Raw genomic sequence first — 6,200 nt, 5'->3', positions numbered from 1 at the left:
TAAATACTCTTTTAAATTAAAGAAAACAAATTAAACAGATTTTTTGTGGTCCACGAAAAGAGGGTATGAAATATTACGTGCCCTCTCTAATGTACCAAACAGGTTATACCCTAATTTACTGAGAACGGATTGGCAGTTGGCTTCGATTTCCAACAGTGCACGCTCTGTAATAGCAGTCCTCCAAGCCTGATATTGCTCAGTAGTATTCCTAACTGTTCCATAAACAGCGACACGTCGTTTCTCCGCCGCTCTTGAAACGTGACTCTCCATGTACGCGTCCCATTTCGGAGAGAGCTCTGCATCATTTTCTCCAACCAGAAATCTCCAAATCTCCGTCGCTTTACCTGTTGGGGTTGTGTGATTTTAATTAAATGGCCAAGAACATCTTATTTTTATTTTTTGGATATGTTTAGTTGGGGTATTCCATGCTAAAGCGCAGACATTAAACGTGAACTGTTCTACACTATTGATATTAATTAACTCATTTTGCTATGTTTTGTAATTGCAGTGTTTAAATTCCGTGCTATCTATTTAGGATTTTTATAAAATATTCATTACTTTCAATAAGTTACTCTAAATTTGCTTAAAACTATTTCATTCTGTCGGGGTTATTGTGTGATTTTAATTAAATGCCTAAGGACATCTATTTTTATTTTTAAACGGTGAATCTATGCTAAAGGGCAGACATTAAAAGTAAACTCGCCAACTCGTCTTTTGTAATGTATTGTAATTATATACTATGTTTAAATTCAGTACAATCAATTTATGATTTTTCTTGTTCCGATAGTCATTGTTTTATTTGCTTAAAACTAGATAATCCTTACTTAATTGATGACATCTCTGAATAACTTCATAATTCGAATCTAGTATGTGAATTCCGCTAGTGCCATTTCCACCTTTGAAAGATAAATCAAAATTCATATAATATCTAATAATCTTTTTTTTCTGGCAGAAAATCTTTCACTTAGAAAAAAAAATTCTTATTACTGTTATTGTTGAAACAGAGCGAAGATGAAAGTTAATGTTATAGGTATCAGCCAACATTCAGTCAAGGACTTTTTTAAGGATAGAAATACTGTTAATGATTCAACGGTGAAAAACACATAGGAGTAACGAAGTAAGCACTAATTCATTTCTCACCGCATTCGCATATCCATTTAAGAAAAAGCACAGCGATAGATTTCTAACCCGGGTTTATAATCTATTTCCTTTGCTGTCTTAAATCCTTGCCTTTTGCATAACTGGCTCAGTTGGGAGCGTTGTCGCACATAAAGAAATAGTCTGGATTATTCTCTAGAAAGGCTATACCATGAAATTCAAGTCCGCTTTCTCTCTCTCTCTCTCTCTCTCTCTCTCTCTCTCTCTCTCTCTCTCTCTCTCTCTCTCTCTCTCTTCTTCTTCTTCTTCTTCTTCTTTCTCCCCGTTATCTCTACATTAAGGGGTAGGTTGCCCAATGAGCCAGCCCTCTCCAATGCCTCCTATCAAAGGCGTACCCTTCCACCAAACCTCTTCTCTCTCTCTCTCTCTCTCTCTCTCTCTCTCTCTCTCTCTCTCTCTCTCTCTGTTACAGGATTGTAATGTTTCAAAGAGTCTTTTGTCATTATGACTTGTCAATTATTGGCTTTATTCGGGAATCTGCATGGTGGCCTCTCTCTCTCTCTCTCTCTCTCTCTCTCTCTCTCTCTCTCTCTCTCTCTCTCTCTCTCTGTTACAGGATTGTAATGTTTCAAAGAGTCTTTTGTCATTATGACTTGTCAATTATTGGCTTTATTCGGGAATCTGCATGGTGGCTCTCTCTCTCTCTCTCTCTCTCTCTCTCTCTCTCTCTCTCTCTCTCTCTCTCTCTCTCTGTTACAGGATTGTAATGTTTCAAAGAGTCTTTTCTCATTATGACGTGTCAATTATTGGCTTTATTCGGGAATCTGCAAGGTGGCCTCTCTCTCTCTCTCTCTCTCTCTCTCTCTCTCTCTCTCTCTCTCTCTCTCTCTCTCTCAAAGGTTGTATCTACGCACTGTATAAGAGTAAGTGCTAATTAACCGTTCTTACCAATAGGATCCAAACACAGCTGTTCATATGTTATCCCCATAACCTTCCCTGGGTATTCTTGCATCAACTTAGGCGTTTGTAATATGTCGTCTTCAATCAAAGGACAGTAGTATCCAGGATCCAACTTATGGAGTTGATTCTTGGCCATCGAGTATAACGAACCTCTCGGATCTCTCACTAAATGGATAACTTTTAGGTCGACTTGGGGGTCATCCAACAATGGCCTCATCCACATCATTCGGATGCGAATAACCTTGAAAACAAAAAACAGAATTAATACAGTTGTTAAAGCTAAGATGACTTAGAAACAGTCATGAAAAAGACTGGCAATAAAAACAGTTGCGTTGGTGATGAGGATTTGCTGACACATGTAATTGTTTTAGAGTTATACCAGGATATTCCACTTATTCCTGAAATTATACAGTTTATTAACCAGTGGATATCTTACATTTATTCATACAGATCATCTTTATCTCATGGCAAAGAATGTGTAAAATTTATTGTAATGTTAAAGCTCCCAACATTTCACAAGATTACCTGAAATTTTGTCAATTCCGTTGCCTGATAGTAGGTTGGCAAGGGCACCAGCCACCTGTTGAGATACTACCGCTAGAGAGTTATGGGTCCTTTGACTGGCCAGACGTACTACATTGGATCTTCCTCTCAGGTTACGGCCCATTTTACTTTTGCCTGTACATACACCGAATAGTCTGGCTTATTCTTTACATATTCTATTCTGTCATCCCACCCCTGACAACACTGGTATTACCAAATAATTTTTCTTCATCCAAGGGGCAAACTACTGCACTGTAATTGTTCAGGGGCCACTTTCCTCTTGCTAAGGGTAGAAGAGACTCTTTAGCTATGGTAAGCAGCTCTTATAGGAGAAGGACACTTCAAAATCAAACCATTGTTCTCTAGTCTTGGGTAGTGCCATAGCCCGTGAACCATAGCCTTCCATTGTGTTGGGTTAGAGTTCTTTTGCTTGAGGGTACACTCGGACACACTACTCTTGCTTTATTGTAGTGGTTATAGTTTTTATAGGAAATATTTATTCAAATGATGTTTCTTCTCTTAGAATATTTAATTTTTTCTTGTTTCCTTTCCACACTGGGGTATTTCCCTGTTGGAGCCCCTGGCTTATAGCTTCTAACTTTTCAAACTAGGGTTGTAGCTCAGCAAGTATTAATAATAATAATAATGATAATAATAATAATAATAATAATAGTAATATTTCATTTTTGACTGCATATATATATATATATATATATATATATATATACTTATTTATTAATATGAAAATCAATGACCAGCGATGATAATGCATATCTAAGTTCCATTTAAAAGTTCAAGGGTCGTTCGTGAGTGGCAGATGCAGGGTAAAGGTCATTGTGTTGTCGTATACTGTACTAGAGGTAAACATATACAAAAAAGGATCGGTATTCGAGCCTACCTTCACCCAAAATAAAATCCTGGCGGAGTAAGCAATGGCTGATGATGTCTAAACAAGTTTGTCAATGACTCCTTAACACTCTACCCATAACTGATGAGAACGGTAAAGGTGTGGATACCAATGAAAATTAATATACCTTTAGCATGGAAAACACCCAGTGAGGCCCATAGAATGGGTTTCCAGCATTTTCCCTGTCGGACACCTGCGAGCTGATATATGAATTTAGTTCATTGTTTACAGTAGAATCAGAGGAAGAGATAATTTAATAGTTTAAAAGATAGAAGAGGAAAATGGAGTAGATTTACAAACATGCATGATCAATGTGAAGCTTGTGAAGACCTGAGATGGTGTCACAAGAGATGCTTGGGAGTGCAAAATATACTGAACACCACAAGAGATGCGAATGAAGAAGGTATAGGACACATGAGGTTTTTTCTTTAAGCTGGTATGGACATAATAGATACGCATACAACACAATACATCACCAATAACTAATAGTCAGTTCTCTGGACATCAGACATCTGTATCCATCAACATGACACAATATGACCATGGGTAAACCTCAATACCTGGTATGGACACCATTTGCATTCACAACCACAGCACATCATCTGAGCATGAGGTGAATGAGATGGTTGATGGGATGTGATGCCACACCTGTCCTGCAGGATGGTTACCTCTAGCTGTGCAGCTGTCATTGGCCTTGGATGCGACGACATGTTCAAACATCTCTAGAGGTACATCATCCTAAAAGTGCTCAATAGGGTCGAGATCAGGACTTAAGAGCCAGCCAGGGCGTGGTGCTGATATTGTGCTCTTGCAAGAAGTCTTGAGTAATTCTGGTAGTGTGGAGATGAGGGTGTTCCTGTTGAAACAGGATGTTGCTACATGTTGCAAAAAATCGGTACAACCTGAGGCCTTAACACCCGATCAATGTAGCACTGAGTGATGACACCATTGTCCCTACCAGCACCAACGATCTGAAAAAATTCAAGGTTAATTCTCTGATTTAACCCTATTCCATCCCAAACTATTACACATGGACCATCCCATGAGTTCCGTTCAAGAACGCACCGGTCATAAAAGCGCTTACCTCGATGTCGCCATACTCACCTCCATGGGAAGGATGAACACAATATCAACTTTCATTAGAGAAAAGAACTCTTCTCTACTGCTGTTGAGGCCAATTCAAGCATGCTTGCTCCCACTGCGCTCTTAGGAGACAGTGACATTGCGTGAGAACAGAACCTTGTGGCGGTTGCATACACTGAAGCCCTCTGTCACAAAGTTGCTGTCTGATTGTGTTTGAGCTTACAGTCCTTCTGTGGTTTCCAATGACATTCCTAGTGGTTTCACTGGCCAATAGGAAACGTCTTTGCAGATGTGACCTGTGAATGTAATGATCCTGACTTTGTGTTGTCATATATGTTCTGCCGGTATGATGAACTGTTACTGGTAGATGGTGGAAACATAGACGTTAAAGATGTTTCCACATCTCTGAACACTCCCACCCACTTGAAGTTACCCAAGAGCCCTCTCTAGCTCTCTCGATCTGTGGCAATCGTTATATTGTCACTGATGTTAATAAGTCAATGATTCACAATGACACTTTAATTATAAAGACATCATCTTCATGGACAGTTTTTGCGGCATAATCAACACATGCATTACATGCGTATGCATCCCACACTGACTTCAATGTCATTCCGTTTGAGTACTCTAAATTAAGTGTTCTCTGTCTTAAATTCTGGTTACGGTCGTTTGCAAACAATTAAAGCCCATTAAAATAGAACTATAGCAGCCAACCATGTTCACAACCATTTTTTCATCTTAAACACGAACTTGAAAATTTTGCATTGTTTTGAAGTTCAGTATATATTTATACTAGGTTTCAAATATCCGAAATGTTTAAGAAAGATATTAGGCATTAGAAACTCGAGATGGTTGAAGCACCTGTATTAGAGGATGGAAAATATATCTTTTACCTTCGGAATTTGATAAAATGTAAAACAAGTAATAAGAGAAAGAAAGAAAACAGAATAGTAACAGTATAGTCAATGCACGAGAATTATATCAATAAACAGAGCCTAAATTTATATGTTCATAAGATTTGGGCTACTTTCCACTGTAGTGACATAGACATCTTTAAAGAATATGGGGTAGATTCTAATCAGATGTGATGAATCATGCCCGTAGTCAAAGCCCAGGATGGTTTTGACACTTAATGAGAAAGTGAAACAAACAGATGAACAGAAAAGTTAACGATATGGATACACCATGAGTAACACCAGTAAGAAGTCCAAATGCTCTTTGATAAAAGACAAAGATAAAAACTAAGACCAGATAAGAATTCTGGGAACAAGCACACAGGGGTGAACTCGTTTACCTTCTACCCTGTAAGGGTAAAATCTGATAGAGAAGTATCAGCACTACTGATAATGAATACTAAAAGGGCATGAAGATCAACTGCCAAACATTGCTCTAGACTTAATTGGGAAGAGACATGACTTTTTCATGGTTAAATTGAGCTAAATACAGACAGGATTGATCGATTGATTAGGAGTTATCTGCATCCTGATACAGACAGGACAAAACCTATTTAAATAAAGCTGTTTTCTCCACACGTATCCATTGTTTAAATAAACAGAATTCAATGCAATTTTACCAAGAAAAATCTTTGCTGATAAATGTCAGTAATATG

At 38.1% G+C, this 6,200-nt stretch overlaps 1 pseudogene; it reads right to left on the bottom strand.

The window, feature by feature from the left end:
• LOC137657486 (carbohydrate sulfotransferase 3-like) overlaps positions 1-6,200 on the bottom strand; it is a 21,558-nt pseudogene continuing 15,358 nt past the window's right edge.

Source organism: Palaemon carinicauda, chromosome 18 (assembly GCF_036898095.1).
Source record: "Palaemon carinicauda isolate YSFRI2023 chromosome 18, ASM3689809v2, whole genome shotgun sequence".
Classification (NCBI taxonomy): domain Eukaryota; kingdom Metazoa; phylum Arthropoda; class Malacostraca; order Decapoda; family Palaemonidae; genus Palaemon; species Palaemon carinicauda.
Note: the sequence above shows the minus strand (reverse complement) of the source record. Positions and strands in the feature narration are given on the sequence as shown.